General features: G+C 38.6%; 1 protein-coding gene across 4 annotated transcripts in view; it reads right to left on the reverse strand.

Moving 5' to 3' along the window:
• The window catches only part of JAK1 (Janus kinase 1), a 155,633-nt gene that overhangs the window by 109,682 nt on the left and 26,779 nt on the right, over nucleotides 1–19,172 (reverse strand). Inside the window, exon 2 of one of the 4 annotated variants that reach the window (XM_067726418.1) lies at nucleotides 7,002–7,087. The exons of the other annotated variants lie outside the window; for them this stretch is intronic. The gene's annotated coding sequence lies outside the window, so the exon portion shown is untranslated. The remainder of the gene's footprint in view (nucleotides 1–7,001; nucleotides 7,088–19,172) is intronic. 4 annotated transcript variants of the gene reach the window in all.

Consider the following 19,172-nt stretch of genomic DNA (forward strand, 5'->3'; position numbering starts at 1 on the left):
GGTGGGTCAAAAAGGATCTTGCTATGATTTATGTCACAGAGTGTTCTGCCTATGTTTTCCTCTAAGAGTTTTATAGTGTCTGGCCTTACATTTAGGTCTTTAATCCATTTTGAGTTTATTTTTGTGTATGGTGTTAGGGAGTGTTCTAATTTCATTCTTTTACATGTAGCTGTCCAGTTTTCCCAGCACCACTTATTGAAGACGCTGTCTTTTCTCCATTGTATATTCTTGCCTCCTTTAGCAAAAATAAGGTGACCATATGTGCATGCGTTCACCTCTGGGCTTTCTATCCTGTTCCACTGATCTATATTTCTGTTTCTGTGTCAGTACCATACTGTCTTGATTACTGTAGCTTTGTAGTATAGTCTGAAGTCAAGGAGCCTGATTCCTCCAGTTCCATTTTTCTTTCTCAAGATTGCTTTGGCTATTCGGGGTCTTTTGTGTTTCCATACAAATTGTGAAATTTTTTGTTCTAGTTCTGTGAAAAATGCCATTGGTAGTTTGACAGGGATTGCATTGAATCTGTAGATTGCTTTGGGTAGTATAGTCATTTTCACAATGTTGATTCTTCCAATCCAAAAACACGGTATATCTCTCCATCTGTTTGTATCATCTCTAATTTCTTTCATCAGTATCTTATAATTTTCTGCATACAGGTCTTTTGTCTCCTTAGGTAGGTTTATTCCTAGGTATTTTATTCTTTTTGTTGCAATGGTAAATGCAAGTGTTCCCTTAATTTCTCTTTCAAATTTTTCATCATTAGTGTATAGGAATGCAAGAGATTTCTGTGCATTAATTCTGTATTCTGCTACTCTACCATATTCATTGATTAGCTCTAGTAGTTTTCTGGTAGCATCTTTAGGATACTCTATGTATAGTATCATATCATCTGTAAACAGTGACAGCTTTACTTTTTCTTTTCTGATTTGGATTCCTTTTATTATTTCTTTTTCTTCTCTGACTGCTGTGGCTAAAACTTCCAAAACAGTGTTGAATAATAGTGGTGAGAGTGGGCAACCTTGTCTTGTTCCTGATCTCAGTGGAAATGGTTTGTTTTTCACCATTGAGGACGATACTGACTGTGGATTTGTCATATATGGCCTTTATTACATTGAGAAAAGTTCCCTCTATGCCTAGTTTCTGGAGGGTTTTTATCATAAATGGGTGTTGAATTTTGTTGAAAGCTTTTTCTGCATCCACTGAGTTGATCATATGGTTTTTATTCAATTTGTTAACATGGTGTATCACATTGATTTGTATATATTGAAGGATGCTGGCATTCCTGGGGTAAACCCCACTTGATCATGGTGTATGATCCTTTTAATGTGCTGTTGGATTCTGTTTGCTAGTATTTTGTTGAGGATTTTTGCTTCTATGTTCAACAGTGATATTGGCCTGTAGTTTTCTTTCTTTGTGACATCTTTGTCTGGTTTTGGTATCAGGGTGATGGTGGCCTCACAGAATGAGTTTGGGAGTGTTCCTCCCTCTGCTATACTTTGGAAGAGTTTGAGAAGGATAGGTGTTAGCTCTTCTCTAAATGTTTGATAGAATTCGCCTGTGAAGCCATCTGGTCCTGGGCTTTTGATTGTTGGAAGATTTTTAATCACTGTCTCAATTTCAGTGCTTGTGATTGGTCTGTTTATGTTTTCCATTTCTTCCTGGTTCAGTCTCGGAAGGTTGTGCTTTTCTAAGAACTTGTCCATTTCTTCCAGGTTGTCCATTTTATTGGCATATAGTTGCTTGTAGTAATCTCTCATGATCCTTTGTATTTCTGCAGTGTCAGCTGTTACTTCTCCTTTTTCATTTCTAATTCTATTGATTTGTGTCTTCTCCCTTTTTTTCTTGATGAGTCTGGCTAATGGTTTATCAATTTTATCTTCTCAAAGAACCAGCTTTTAGTTTTATTGATCTTTGCTACTGTTTCCTTCATTTCTTTTTCATTTATTTCTGATCTAATCTTTGAAACACTTTTAAATACAGAACACAATGACATTACTGGAAATTCTTTCATTTGACTTATCTGAGGTTTATCTGCTTCACTGAGGCTTATATTCTTATTACTCTCTTAATAATCAGACATGAGGGCTTCCCTGGTGGCGCAGTGGTTGAGAGTCCGCCTGCCGCGCAGGGGACACGGGTTCGTGTCCCGGTCTGGGAAGATCCCACATGCCATGGAGCGGCTAGGCCCGTGAGCCATGGCCGCTGAGCCTGCGCGTCCAGAACCTGTGCTCCACAACGGACACAGTGAGAGGCTCGCATACCACCAAAAAAAAAAAAAAAAATCAGACATGAAAGGTAAAAATGAAGATCATTTGGCTTGTATTTTAGAGACAAAAAAAATTAAGTAAAGTAAATTAACAGTTATTTCAAATTTCCCTTGGTTGGAATGTAAAAAAACTGGCCTCCTTTCCAAGAAATTGGTGCTGGAAAGAGGCCTCAACACTGTGATATTACATTCAAACTCCTACAAAGGCACTTCATTTTACAGATGAAGAAACCAAAGCTCAGAGGCATGAAATGACTTACCTATGGTCTCAAACTCAGTGACTATCAAATCCCCAATATGAATCCATGTACCTGACTCTGTAAGTTTACTGGCAATGTCTGAATCTAAACACCAAATGAAGAGCTGTGTCTCATCAGTGCCCCACTCCACACACACCCCCATCCCCCACGATTTGCAGGCAATTCTCCAGATGAGGCAGGGAAGGTGGAGAACATATGGTATATGGACCAGTGGAAACTCAATCAACTGAAGTCCCATCAGCCTAGAGCCACTATATCAGCTTGGTGTCTTTTACTGGAAACAGGTTGCTAACAAATATGAGAATGATCCAGAATTAGACAAAATCCAAAAAGAGAGAAATTACTCCTGGATGAACAGAATAACTATATGCAAATAAACTACCAAACTAGAAGAAAAGATTAAGATGTTTTATGAAGAACATCTGAATAATGAAATTTGATATATCTTAGAGGGAAGCAGATATTTGGGTATAAGAGATAAAGAGGACAGTGGATCCAGACTTTCATGGGGAAAGAAGACATGCTAACTCTTCCTGCAGGAACTTATCACCACTTCACACTGTGTCTGCTGGAGAACCAGGGTGGACCATCTTGATGCTCAAGGAGAGTACATGAAATTTTTGGCACAGGCAGCACCGTGGTGCTCTCTAGAGACTAATACACTACTTGTAAAGGTCCTAAACATAGCTGAGCAGAAAATTAAGTATTGACTATTGTTTACTTTTTGCATTTTTATTGTAGACTCAAAGCTAGATTATCTTTCCTTTGCAAGATTATTTCATCAGAATGTTTTTCAGTAAAAGGAACAACAAAACTGATGTTTACATGGAAGGAACTGTGGAAATGTAGACAAATCACATTCATCTTCTTTAATTAATCAAGAATAGTGGTTCAGTAACTCTTCATTTGCACACACATTCAACTGTAACCCAAATGGAAGTTTCATTTCCCAAAATGCAACCACTTAGCATGCTCTATGTGAATATGATTCTTAGACCTTAAGCCAGATATCAGTCAATGCCATGCCTGCCTTAGAACAAGTAATAGTAGATAACATAATTAACCAAATATAATACATTTTTTCTCCCAAAATTTTTTTTTTTTTTTGCGGTACGCGGGCCTCTCACTGTTGTGGCCTCTCCCGTTGCGGAGCACAGGTTCCGGACGTGCAGGCTCAGCGGCCATGGCTCACGGGCCCAGCCGCTCCGCGGCATGTGGGATCTTCCCAGACCGGCGCACGAACCCGTGTCCCCTGCATCGGCAGGCGGACTCTCAACCACTGTGCCACCAGGGAAGCCCCTCTCCCAAAATTTTATCTTGGGGTTGGAGCAAATGGGAGAAGAACATATCATGGAGCCTATACAGTTGCTTATACCACTTTCGTGTTCAAAGTAAAGTAACTGTCTTAATTTTTTTAAAAAGAAAGAAAAAGACCAAATGAAGAATATCATAATGTGAAAAGTGTAGCATTACATTTGCTTTCTATGTTTAATCATTAAGGAAATTAATTACTGTATTTAATCCCTATCAAGATAAAAAAAATTTTTTTTTTATTTCAGTGATAGGGTTCTATTTGTTCCCATTAGGGAATTTACTCAAATGCCAGAGAAGCTCTTTTGTTGGTTTTTCTAATATGCCCCAAACACAAAATGTAACCTTTTATTATGCTGTGTTACTAGTTTAAGTGTGGCTCTAGAGCCTCAGGAATACCTGGCCCCATCCTAATTAGTAGTATTATAAACACTTATTCTCTATACAGAACTTCATGATTTATATCCATTACCTCATCAGATCCTCATTAACAACTCTGGTTGAAGGTCAGTCCTGACTTCACAGAAGAAATCGAGTCAAAGAGAGGGTTAAGCTACCTGCTTAATATCACCCTGGCACCAATGGCCTGAAAACAGTCCAGAGCTCTAATGTCTTTTTAATAGAGTTTTAGTATAAATCTTCAAGTATGTTTAAGAAAACAGAACAAGTTTTAAAGACATGGATTTCAAGTTGGTGGGAAGAATGATAATTTTTTTTTGTGGTGAGACAACTGGATAGCCAGTTAGAAAAAATATTAAGAAAGCTAGCATTCATCTGACACCACATACTAAAATGTGTTCTGTCATTTAAAAATATCAAATATACCTAATACTAAGTCTAAATAGAGATAAATGTTTATATAATTAGGGAAGTCAAAAGGTCTCTCCAACATGACATCAAAAGTAGAAACCTTGGGGTTTCCCTGGTGGCACAGTGGTTAAGACTCTGCCTGCCAATGCAGGGGACACAGGTTCGAGCCCTGGTCCGGGAGGATCCCACATGCCATGGAGCAACTGAGCCCGTGTGCCACAACTACTGAGCCTGCGCTCTGGAGCCCATAAGCCACAACTACTGAGCCCACGAGCCACAACTACTGAAGCCCATGTGCCTACAGCCCGTGCTCCACAACAGGAGAGGCCACCTCAATGCGAGGCCCGCACACCACAACAAAGAGTAGCCCCCACTCGCCACAGTTGGAGAAAGCCTGCGTGCAGCAGTGAAGAAGCAATGCAGCCTAAAATAAATAAATTTTAAAAAAGAAAAAGAAATGTTTGATAGGTATGAGTACATGAAAATATAAAACTTCTGTACAAAAATACCCTAAATATATACGCAAACAACCTGAAAAAAAATATTTGTACCATGTATCACAAAAAGTTAATATTCTTAACATATAGCTTTAAAAAAAGAAAAAACACAAACACACCAATAATAAAATGGACAAAGGGCTTGACAAGGCAATCCACAAAGAAAACATGAATTCTCAACATGAAAAACAAAGTTTAAATATACTAATAACCAAATATCTATGAAGTAAAATAGAGATTTACCATTTTTTTACAAATAGACTGGCAAATTTTTTAAAATTATAATATCCACAAATTGATTAAATGCGACAAAGCAAGTACTCTCATTTAGAAATATAAACATCACGTGAGTTCTGCAATCTGTAAATGTCCTTTGACCCAGAAGTTCTTTCTACTTCTAAGCAAATAACGATGATATACAAGATTTAGCTACAAGGGTCTTCATCACAAAGTTATTTAGAACGACTAACAAAACAATCTTAAATATTCATCCAGGAACACAGAATCACAGTGAAGCCATCTAACAGAATTCTACACTGAAAAAAATAATAACATATGTATATACACATATATATGTAATTATGTATATATATACATGTGTATATATATATGTATAATTATTGGAAGATGGAACAATATTCATGATTCACTAACAAAGGAAAGGTTATAAAACATCATGCAGTATATAAACACTATTTATTTTGGGCATGTGCAAATAAAATTGAGAGGATATTCATCAAAATACTGACTACGGTTATGGGATTCCAAATGGCTTTTATTCTATTCTCTGGATTCTAAATCTTCAATAAATAAGAAAAACTTTTGCAAAAAACAGTGAATATAACTTCTTAAAAATAACTTCCAAAAAAGGAGACAGCAGCCAATAATATTTTATGTACAGAGTAAGTGACTGTCCCCCAGACCTACTTGGTAAATCAGGCACACAATACAACCAGCCATTCCATCCTCAGATCCCAAGACAGGAAGAAGAGTAGATCAGGATGGGCAGAATGCCTAGTCGCACACCACAGTATAACTCTGTGTCTTACTACTCAGGTTGGAAAACACTAGACTTGAACTGCCCACTACAACTTAGGAGACATGAGATGGGATCTCCTCCACTTGTACAACTCCCTCCACATTGCCAAGACAGCAGCTCAAAAAATGGTATGGAGGATGGGGTGAGAGCTGTCTGCAGTGCAAAAAAATACATGCCAATGTATGCAAAATGGTATGAGCCCAGTGGAGACCAATTTACAATCTTGATAAAAATTATTTTTGAAAAATTATAAATGCACTTATCTTTTAACCCAACGACCTTGGGAATTTACCCAACCTTGTACATATGAGTTATACAAAGAAGCACTGTTTGCAGTAATAATAGCATGGAAACAAATAATATATCCATGAATATGGAGACTGGTTAAGTAAACCATGGTACAGAACACGCCGGAGCTCTAATAAATATGTACATACATACATGTAACATACACACACATGAATAAGGAAATATTCCAGGTCCATTCCAGGTCCTAATACAGAAAGAGAGGAGGATATACTGTAAAATGAAAAAAGCAAAGTGCAGAATAGTATATAGAGTATGCTACATTTTGTATAGAGAAGAATATATACTTGTGTTTAATTGTATCTGGACACAAGAAATGCATAAAAGAGGTTATTTAAGGGGGCAGGGAAGGAAGCTGATAGTGACAAAAACTGGAGCAAGCCTTTTCAATTTGTACTAAGTTATACTGGTTTACTTTCTGAAGCATGTGAATATAGTACCCATGTCAAACAAAATATCAACAATGACAACAACAATAACAACAATAATAATGAAAAGTTTAAAATGCTTACCAATAAAGCCTTGGTAAGAGGCAAATTTGCCACCACAGAGTGAGGAGCATCAGAGCTGAGCAACAGATTACACAGGAATTTCTCTTCTGCCTCCGTTGGAAAGAGAGAGAAGAGGTGAAACCATTTACAGATCACCTACCACAGGAAAGTTTTCTGCATGCTATCACATTAATATTCAAATTAACCCTAGTTAAGTATAACCAGCCTCATTTCTGCAAATAAGTAAATGGTGGTACATAGTAAATGGCAAGCCATTAGGTCACGTGTCCAAAGTCACAGGGCTATGACTGAAACTCATGCTCTTACCCGCTCAAACTCTCAAAGAAAAAATATTTAAGTCTCAGTAAAAATAAAAATCCTCTAAGTCAGTCACTCACACATAACCACACTTCCTTCTGCAGTGTTTCCTCTAAAATTATTTACTAAGTTTTGAGAATAAATGTTTAAGTAAAGCAAACACTCTACACCAGCAGTCCCCAACCTTTCTGGCACCAGGGACCGGTTTTGTGGAAGACAATTTTTCTACGGACTTGGGGGCGGGGGGGGGGGGGGGGGGGGGGGATGGTTCAGGCAGTAATGCGAGCGATGGGAAGCAGCAGATAAAGCTTCGCTTGCTCGCTGCTCACCTCCTGCTGCGCGGCCCGGTTCCTAATAGGCCACAGACCAATATCGGTCCGTGGTCTGGGGACTGGGGACCCCTGCTCTACACTAATAAAAGGATGATCTGTATTTTCCAAATTAATGAGCTCCAAAAAAGTTAATTACTGGGAGCATTATCAGATGCATTTTTTTCCTTCGTTGAGGATTAACTATGAAATGCATGCAAAATCACTGAATAATGAACTTCAGAGGAATCGTAAATCATCTTTTGCAGTAAGATGATAAAAAATGATATTACCATGGAGGGAGGGAGGGAGGGAAGACAGAAATAGCAACTAACATTTATTGGGCACTTATATATACCAGTCACTGTTCTAAGTGCTTTGAATATAAGGACTCACCTATTCTCATAAAACCCTATGAAGTACGTACTATTACTATATTCATTTTACAGATGAGTAAACTAAGACACAGAAAGTTAAATAACCTGTCCACACAGACTGTCCAAACTCCACTGCCCATACTACTCCCCACCATACAATATTTCCAGGCTGCAGCAACTGAGAATGAACAAGAGGACGGCTCTTCTCTAACAAATCAGTGAATGATTTGTAATCTTACGTATTTCACTGTCTAAGCTGTTTTATTCCAAGAAAAGGAGGCTTCAACTGACTGTCAAATGGATCAATAAGACAAAAAAGATTTAAACCCCCTGATTTCAGAGACTGGGCTGCAATCTAAGCCAGAGATGAAACCTACAGAAAGGCAGTAAGGAGTGGGCGTGAAAAGGCAAAGAGCAGTGAGAACAGTATTTCTTTCTCAACTTCATACACGTTAAGTGAAAAGGTAGCTCCATGGTCATATATCTGGAAAACAGTTGACTAATATTCAATAGTTTCTTATTTTAGTTCTCCAAGAAAAGGATAAACTAAGCAACATCAAGCGATTCCCAAACTTATCTGACCATGAAATTCTTTACTCACAGAGCACCTTGAGAACAAACCACACTCAGGGAAGCTATTGGACTAAAAGGATACTCAAGAGTTAAAAATCTATCAAACTTGGTGACTAACAGTCCAGGAGAGATGAGTCAAAATAAGCCCCACAATATGGCTTAGGTAACCAGTGAAGGTGATATGAGAGGGAGGTTAAGATAAAGGGCAGTTTTTTATGGAAAAAGGTGAACTTAGTTCACCTGTTTGACCTAAGAGTTGTGTAAAAAACTGCCAGTTCACAAAACAATTGAAACCAGCATCTCGAAGAGATATTTGTACGTCTATGTTCATAGCAGCATTATTCACAATAGCCAAAAGGTGGAAGCAACCCAAGTGTCTGTCGATGAACGATAAACAAAATGTGGTATATACACTGAATAGAATATTATTCAGTTTTAAAAAGGAAGGAAATTCTGACATATACTACAATGTGGATGAACCTTGAGAACATTACACCAAGTGAAATAAGTCAATCACAAAAAGATAAATACTGTATGATTCCACTTAAATGAGCTACACAGAGTAGTCAAATTCATAGAGACAGAAAGTAGAATGGTGGTTGCGAAGGGCTGGGGGGAGGGGAGGATGGGGTGGAGGGGTGTTGTTTAATGGGTATAGAGTTTCAGTTTTGGAAGACAAAAAGCATTCTGGAGATAGGTTGCACAATGATGTGAATGTACTTAACACTACTGAACTGTAACTTAAAAATGGTCCAGATGGTAAATTTTATGTTGTGTATCTTACCACAATTAGAAAAAAATTTTAACTGCCAATTCAAGATGTTGTTAGACATTTGCTGTCTCTATCTGTGTAGAAACCTCTCATGCCATGTGGTCCTGCTAGGACTACAGATCACAGTGTCCTGCCCTGATCCCTACTGATGACTGTCCACCTACGTGACCAAAGGATGACCCAAGCAAAAGTCCTTTGGAGAGATCTGACAAATGGAAGCCAGAAAAACACCACCTTGGGGCGGCCAGTTGTTCTCTTTTGAGCCATTTGGAGAAAACCTCATTGTGGCAAGAAATGAGACCAATGAAAGAAAAGCAGAACCAAGTAGGACTCCTAAATAGATCATGCCTTGACATCGCTGGAGCTCATGGATTCTCTACCCCTGCTCTTTAGAGGCTCCAGTTACCTGGGCCAATAAATCTCAACACCTTTCCTGTGCAAACCTCCTCCCCCCACACCTCAAACACCAAAAGAGAACAGGGACATCCAAAAGAAAAGCAATTTCACTGAGCAATACGACCCTTTACAAGAATTTTCTCTCCATAGTTCCTTTGAAATTTTATCTGCAGTATCACATACTAGAACAGTAGTACACAGTTCCATAATTTAGTAAGTACAATTCCAAATTTAACACAATCTTTCCAGTTGGTAAATACATCATCGTGTTAGGCCAGAATATTTTTACATTTCTGAAGAAACAATAATTTAAAAAAATTATCAATCTAAATCTATACTAGATTATATAGAGGGAGAGCTATACAATGCATAAAATAGAAATAAATTTAGAAATACAAGTGTTTCTAAATTATCTTAAGTATAAAATAAAAGAGAACACCTAAGCATTACCCTGAAAACTGAGGCTTTGGAGGAACATTCTAATACTTAAGTCAAAGAACAGAAGAATATACAGATAAGATCTTTTATCTGTGCCTTATTTGAAGAACTTTGCCCTTTCCAAGTTGTTCAACTCAATGCTCCATAACTATAGGTTCCCTTGGTTTAGTTTTCACTAATAATTGACAAGGTCTAATTTTATTAAATACAAATCTAATCAATAATGTTTATGACTGCCTAGGTATAATTACTCTCTTTTGTGAACCAGGAGACATGGAGAAAGGAGCAAATAAAGGGAGAAGGAATGCTGCTAGCTCTGCAGACTTCATCTGACTTAGGCAAAGAGGAGATCTAAAAAGCTGTCATGCTAGGAACTAATGTCAAACCAGTTTCATATCTGGAATCTTAAGGACTCACAGCATAAGGCTGCAGAGAGATGCCTGAAGCAAAATCTTAAAAGTAAACTGCGCTCCCCAGGGAGTGTAGTTATGAACTTGTTGTCACAAGTCTTTGCAAAGATAAGCTAGCCATGTTGATTTCACTGAAGCAGACCTGATCAATAAAATAACTTCACAATACTGGGAATACCATCCATGTGAAATCTTTACAACCACTAATCAGGAAATGATCCATCTTCTGAAACTGCTCTCTCTTTATCATGAAAGATTAGCAGCCAGCATTTTAATCATAAGGGGGGTGGGGGGGAAGACCCTATTTTACTTGGAAGGGTTTTAAAGGTTCAATGCTGCACACCTGGTAAACACAAAAATGACAAAGCCTGTCTCTTCCCCAGGATTATCTTCCAGCTATTTAAGGTGGCTTCTATCTCACACCTCCAGAGCAAATCTTAGAATCTGGCAGCCCAGAATGTTTACAGTGCTCAGGGGAAGATCTGTTAGAAGCACGGCTCAGGCATCCCGCAGTCCCCAGGACCATTTATTTGTCAAGGAACCTACAGAACTTACTGTCTTAGAAAAAACCAACTGGGCAGATTTATGATATTTCTGTTAAAATACAGTGTGTGCTTTTTAAATCATGGCATAAATAATACCCAAAATCTTAAAATGTGAATAACTTTCAGACAACAATACCATTTACAGTCTCCTAATGGAAATAATCAGAAAATTCAAAAAAAAAAAAAAAAAGGAGGCACAAAGGTGTCTGTAACAGGATTATTTATAGTAGGAAAAACAAATAATATATATGCAACAGATTAAAGGGTTAGGTAAACAAACTTTCATTCATCCACACCATGTACCATAAAAAGCTGTCACCCTAACCAAAAGTTATTACCTCATAGGGGTAAAATTATGAGAAGTCACTTGGTGAACAAACCAGATTACAGCACTATGTTCTATGATCTCCTTGGAAATTTTTTAACTTAATAGTTCCATATATGCACGAAACAAAGTCTGAAACAATAAACACTAAAATATTAACAAAAATGTTTATCTGAGTGACATCTTAGAATTATTTATTTCTGATTTTCATAAAATGCAAATATGTTATTTCTTTAAAATGTTAATTAAATTTTTAAAGAATTCACCAGTAGCCATAGCAAATTTCTAATGACTGCCTCGTAAGGGCCAATATTAGGCTTACATCCTGACTTCTCTAAAAGTAAATGCAAGAATGGCTAACAGTATTCTATATGAAACTACTTTTTGAACATAGCTTGGATAAATTATCTAAAATTAATTCAAAAATAACTCTTTAGAGAAACAACTAAAAATGCAACGGCCTAATGTCTCTAGAAAGGAAACATAATACAGATCAATGGAGATCCCATAAAATATGTATCTTTCCTGTATAAAATTAAAAAGTTACAATTAGTTTTAATTCACAGCCCGAAGCTTTTTAATGACTAAAGAAAAAGGTGAAAGGAAAAGAAGAAATAAAAACTTTTCTCTCCTCAGAGGCCCAAGTCAGGGTTAGCAGATTGCCTGCTTTGAGGCACCCTGTTTCAGTCATAAATACCTTGACCGAATTACTTCCCAGGCTTCATTCCCACGGTGAGAATGTGCTGAGAGCAGGCCCCACTGCAAGAACAAGACAAAGACAGGTGGCATGTGGTATGTGGGCAGGGCCTTGAGTGTGACCGGAGGCAGCAGGCCTGAAGACCAGGCCTCCAGGAGGCTCTGTGAAACCAGGTGGCAGCAGAGGCACCCGTGAGCAGCAGGACTTGAGCAGACTGTCAGAGGGGAGGCATTACAGGCTGTGCTGTTCCCCAAAACCAGTCAAGAGCAGTGCAGCCACGGGGCACAGTGGGCGAGTACAGGGCTTGGGGCTAACTCAAAATCACTTCACCTCTCTGAATCTCAGTTGCCTGAAGTCTCAAACGAAAGTTATACAAGAGAGCACCTTTTTATCTGTAATGACCTCTCAACACTTTGTTTTTCCTGTTCTTAATATAACTGTTACCTCCATTAAGGTCTAATTAGATTAGGGGTGCTGTGTCAAGTGGTTTTTCTCTTGACAAAAGGAAAAACACAAAAAAAGAAATGCCAGCCAAACAATCAAATAGGCCTTCCACAAGACAAACCCACAGTTACTGTCTATGCCGGGCATTCATGTGATCAATAATACTCCACTACTGACCAGCTGCTCACTAGCAGGCACAAGGCTGACTAGGACTAGAAGGATAAACAAGAGGGACTTGGTCCCTAACCTCTGCAAATTCCAGGGTGGCAAGGGCCGAAAACAACAGTTTGCCATCTCTTCTCCCACGAGATACTGCCCTTCATAATATCCACGGTAATGACTGGACCCTACATAATCCTAATTTCTCTCAGATAATTTCCAAATCTCCTACCCACAAATACATCTTAGATGTCTCAGAACTATTTGAACAAATGGGTACATATTTAGTTACCTAAGTTCTACATCTGACTACCTTCTGTATCATTTATGACTCAATCACAAATTGAGCGTGATGCTAAAGTGGTGGCCCACAGAGGTCTTGGGTGAGTCACTAAGTGCTCTCTTAGTTTTCTCTGTTGTAAAACTGGGGAAGGAAGTGTCCCTGGGAGGCTTTGCTTTCTTCAAACTCTTAAAATTATTATAAGATGTTATGATCATTGTGTAGCTACAAACCCTTAAACAGTACTTACTAGAAAATGTCTATAAACTTAGAACTAAATATGCTGGCATTTCATAGCAGACCTGTCTCCATGTTCTCTTAAAACCATTAGAGCTATTAGTTCTAACCTAAGAAAAGTAAACAAGACTCGAAGCCAAGAAGGAACTCGTTTGACTGCTTTCCTTGCCTCCCAATAATCAAAGCAATATTCTCATAAGTGTCTGGCTCCCAAATACCTGTAAATGTCTTAATTCCGCCTAGCATAAGCAGTATTTTCATCCGATTCGTAGCTGCATGGCAATATTCCTCTTTCAATGTTGCCTGACGTTCCATTGATTTTTTTCTTACTGAAATATATCTAGCTACAGAAAAGTATAAAAAAACCATGGATTTTTTAAAGAGGACTAAATAGGTCTCCTCACTGGATCCCTACTATGTGGCAAACACAATGGTAGTGGTTGGTGATACAAAGGTCAGCCACAGATGAGGACAGACAACTAAGCAAATTAGTGCAATAATGTGTATACCATTCCAGACTGTGTCTGGTTCAAGTATGACACATAAGCCTTTAAAGTATATCAACGAAGGTAATATACTCTAACAACTACACTGGTAGTCTTGAGTTTATAAACAGTTGGGCGTTTTTAAAAATTCATTCCCAGTTGGTTGTTTGAAATTTGGAGCACATTTTCCCCCAATACACACTACTATAAATGTGGTTAGGTTTCCAAGCCAACACACAAAAGACCAATTTAACACAAAGTATCTGAAACACTATACAGCTGCCCTAGCAAATGAGCAGAATATTACTGCAGCCAAAGAGAACCATGAGTGATCTTGTCATCTGAAAGCTGGAGTTTGAGGGAAAGTCAAGTGTACGTTAATAAGGGGTGCAGATGGAGTGGCGAGGAGGTGCCTGTAGTTTTATGGCAACTAAGCTCAGGGATTTTGAGACCAAGGGCCAGGTAGGCCTGGCCTAACTCAAATCCAAGTTCCCCCAGACAAAAGCTGGGTGCCTTTAAACATGTTATTCAACCATTCTAAGCCTCAGTTTATTCATCTGAATGACTGGCACAGAGTAAGCATTCCATAAACAATACTTTACATACATTTTTTTCATTTGCTTGAGATTATACAACTTTCATCTTCCTTGGAATAAAAGTATCCTGGGGCTTCCCTGGTGGCACACTGGTTGAGAGTCCGCCTGCCGATGCAGGGGACACAGGTTCGTGCCCCGGTCCGGGAAGATCCCACATGCCGCAGAGCGGCTGGGCCCGTGAGCCATGGCCGCTTAGCCTGTGCGTCCGGAGCCTGTGCTCCGCGACGGGAGAGGCCACAACAGTGAGAGGCCCGCATGACACACACACACACAAAAAAAAGTATCCTGAACACATAGCTGGGATTATCAGTCACTGTTAGAAAATGTTTGGAGTTTCACATAAAACAGATTTTTTTAAGTGTCTAGGCAAGAAATGTACAAAGAAGGGGATTGATGAAAGTGCATTACACATGAGAAAAGGGTAGCATGAACTAAAATGCAGTAACCAGGAAGAGACTGAAGACAGAGGGAAAAGACAGGTATATGATGTACGGAGGATTCTCCCGATCAGAGAAGATATGAGATGGAATCCCAGGGACTTTCCAGATGACTTACTGGCTGTCTATACAATAAGAAGATGGGAGGATAACAAATAGTAACAGTGGCAAACCTTTATAGGATGTTGGTATACAAATATACATACTTGCTCATTTAATCCTTACAACCCTATAAGGTAGGTGGTATTATCCTCATTTTGCAGTTGAGAAAACTGAGGTTGAATAACTTGCTAGTAAAATAAACTCAGCTTGTAAAATAAAGCAGGATTCAGACCCACAGATGCTGGTTCCAGATTTGGGAGTCCGAACCACTATCTTATACTGATGCTTTTGTAGTAGTGGGAACCCAGCTATTTGCATAAGTGGGCTTCCTGCATCAGAAGTTCATAACTTGAATAATATGTATCTATAAAGTCTCCACTTATAAACATAAATGTTACATAACATTGCATTTACAGACTTTCTGGCAATGTTCAATATTTGGGATGGGGGTGGGTAACTAACATTTATTAAATGCTACTGAATCTCAGGCACTGTCTGAAGCAGTGTTCTACCTCATTTAACCTTCACAAAACCACCTTGGTGATAGGTTCTATTAAATCCACTTTACACTTAAGAAAAACTGAGGATCAATTATGAGCCCAAAATCACAGAGCTAGTGTCAGAGGAAAGCCTAAGACTGGCTCCTCCTGGTTCTAAGTCCAGAGTGCTTTTCATAACACATCTAGTATACTCAGATCCAAACAGGTAATCGTGGGACATGTTACATAATAACCAGGTAATATAAAATAACAGTAAATCAAGTTCGACTTTAAAATGTCAAAGACGTTTCACAGGAAAATACTAAATTATCTTTAGGACAGCTAAATTAACCCAATTACCCATCTCACCTCCCACACCCTCATCCCTGCCAAAAAAAAAAAAAAAAATTCCTTTCAGATCCTCTTTATTACTTAGCACCTAACAATACCAAATACAACATAGGTGGCTAGAGACACTTCTCCAAAAGCCTAAAACTACTTCAGAAGCATTACGTTGGAAAACAGGATAGGAATGCATTCCATGGGTTCTCATTTAAATGCCAATGTCAGAAATAAAAGGGAGGGGGGACAACTAACAAGACAATAGAAAGGAGGCTTTTTTAAGAGTTGAAGGGTTTTCCAATTATATCTCAGTAAAGCTGGGGGACAGTGGAAGAGTAGAAAGTTTTTTGTTTTGTTTTGTTTTTAGTGAGAGCGCTGCACATTTGAATTCCAGCTCTGCCATTTATTAGCTTTGTTTGCTTATCTGGAAAATGATGCCATTAAGATCCAACTCTCTGGCTATTAGAAGATTAAATTAAATATCAAATTCAAAGCATGTAAACAGCTGACGTAATAAAAGCTGCCTAATCTTTTTTTTTTAACATCTTTATTGGAGTATAATTGCTTTACAATGGTGTGTTAGTTTCTGCTTTATAACAAAGTGAATCAGTTATACATATACATATGTTCCCATATCTCTTCCCTCTTCTGTCTCCCTCCCTCCCACCCTCCCTATCCCACCCCTCTAGGTGGTCACAATCCACCTAGCTGATCTCCCTGTGCTATGTGGCTACTTCCCACTAGCTATCTATTTTACGTTTGGTAGTGTATATATGTCCATGCCGCTCTCTTCATTTCATCCCAGCTTACCCTTCCCCCTCCCCATATCCTCAAGTCCATGCTCTAATAGGTCTGTGTCTTTATTCCCATCTTACCCCTAGGTTCTTCATGACCTTTTTTTTTTTTCTTAGATTCCATATATATGTGTTAGCATATGGTATTTTTCTCTTCCTGACTTACTTCACTCTGTATGACAGACTCTAGGTCCATCCACCTCACTACAAATAACTCAATTTCGTTTCTTTTTATGGCTGAGTAATATTCCATTGTATATATGTGCAACATCTTCTTTATCCATTCATCTGTTGATGGACACTTAGGTTGCTTCCATGTCCTGGCTATTGTAAATAGAGCTGCAATGAACATTTTGGTACATGACTCTTTTTGAATTATGGTTTTCTCAGGGTATATGCCCAGTAGTGGGATTGCTGGGTCATATGGTAGTTCTATTTGTAGTTTTTTAAGGAACCTCCATACTGTTCTCCATAGTGGCTGTACCAATTCACATTCCCACCAACAGTGCAAGAGTGTTCCCTTTTCTGCACACTCTCTCCAGCATTTACTGTTTCTAGATTTTTTGATGATGGCCATTCTGACTGGTGTGAGATGATATCTCACTGTAGTTTTGATCTGCATTTCTCTAATGATTAATGATGTTGAGCATTCTTTCATGTGTTTGTTGGCAATCTGTATATCTTCCTTAGAGAAATGTCTCTTTAGGTCTTTTGCCCATTTTTGGATTGGGTTGTTTGTTTTTTTGTTATTGAGCTGCTTGTAACTTTTGGAAATTAATCCTTTGTCAGTTGCTTCATTTGCAAATATTTTCTCCCATTCTGAGGGTTGTCTTTTGGTCTTGTTTATCGTTTCCTTTGCTGTGCAAAAGCTTTGAAGTTTCATTAGGTCCCATTTGTTTATTTTTGTTTTTATTTCCATTTCTCTAGGAGGTGGGTTAAAAAGGATCTTGCTATGATTTATGTCATAGAATGTTCTGCCTATGTCTTCCTCTAAGAGTTTGTTACCATTGCAACAAAAAGAACAGAATATCTAGGAATAAACCTACCTAAGGAGACAAAAGACCTGTATGCAGAAAATTGTAAGACACTAATGAAAGAAATTAAAGATGATACAAATAGATGGAGATGTATACCATGTTCTTGGATTGGAAGAATCAACATTGTGAAAATGACTCTACTACCCAAAGCAATCTACAGATTCAATACAATCCCTATCAAACTACCACTGGCATTTTTCACGGAACTAGAACAAAAAATTTCACAATTTGTATGGAAACACAAATGACCCCGAATAGCCAAAGCAATCTTGAGAATGAAAATTGGAGCGGGAGGAATCAGGCTCCCTGACTTTAGACTATACTACAAAGCTATAGTTATCAAGACAGTATGGTACTGGCACGAAAACAGAAATATAGATCAATGGAACAGGATAGAAAGCCCAGAGAAAAACCCATGCACATATGGTCACCTTATTTTTTTTTTTTTTTTTGCAGTACGAGGGCCTCTCACTGTTGTGGCCTCTCCTGTTGCGGAGCACAGGCTCCGGACGCGCAGGCTCAGCGGCCATGGCTTACAGGCCCAGCCACTCTGCGGCATGTGGGATCTTCCCAGACTGGGGCACAAACCCGTGTCCCCTTCATCGGCAGGTGCACTCTCAACCACTGTGCCACCAGGGAAGCCCTGGTCACCTTATCTTTGATAAAGGAGGCAAGAATATACAGTGGAGAAAAGACAGCATCTTCAATAAGTGGTGCTGGGAAAACTGGACAGGTACATGTAAAAGTATGAAATTAGAACATTCCCTAACACCATACACAAAAATAAACTCAAAATGGATTAAAGACCTAAATGTAAGACCAGACACTATCAAACTCTTATTAGAGGAAAGCTGCCTAATCTTGAGTCTCATCCTCTTGCTCCCTCTCCTTCCCATTGGACAAGATGTGCTACACATCCCACAAACCTGAAAGCTACTCCAAGCACAAGTTCACCAGAAGATTGAGAAAGTGCTTTTCTCATTTTCCACCAAACCCACATCATGATTCCCATATTGCCTCAGAGCCTTTTTTTCCTGCTCCTTTCAAGATATTTACCATCTTGGTGTCACCTCAGGTTGGGTAAATCAAGGGCCTACTATTTATTATTTAAATTTCTATTTCTCACCAAAATATAAGTTGGGGCTACTCATATAAATATATAAGACTTACAAAACAGAACCATTCATTAAAAGGAGGACTTAATACATGTGAAAAGTGATCTGGTGGGAGACTGAGGCAGGGAGATCACTGTAAGAAAAATGAATAGCAACCTAAAATAAGCAAATAACTTGGCCTCGAGTTTTCGGGCAAGGAAACATTATGATTTACAGAACAGTCTTTCTCTTTTTCTTTTTTATAAAAGGAAACATATAAATTCCTGAAGAGGAACATCAAAAATTTGCCTAAACTTATTTATTTAAGCCACTGACAGGACGAAAAATACCACCATAGTCTTCCAAAATACTTGGTGATCATTCACAAAACTGTACTACTTTATATAAGAATCAAGGATTTAATTTGGCCAAACTCCTTCTAGTAAAAATGTTCCCAGGGCTTCCCTGGTGGCGCAGTGGTTGAGAGTCCGCCTGCTGATGCAGGGGACACGGGTTTGTGCCCCGGTCCGGGAGGATCCCACATGCC

The sequence above is a fragment of the Pseudorca crassidens genome, chromosome 2 (genome assembly GCF_039906515.1).
Source record: "Pseudorca crassidens isolate mPseCra1 chromosome 2, mPseCra1.hap1, whole genome shotgun sequence".
NCBI classification, from domain to species: Eukaryota; Metazoa; Chordata; class Mammalia; order Artiodactyla; family Delphinidae; genus Pseudorca; species Pseudorca crassidens.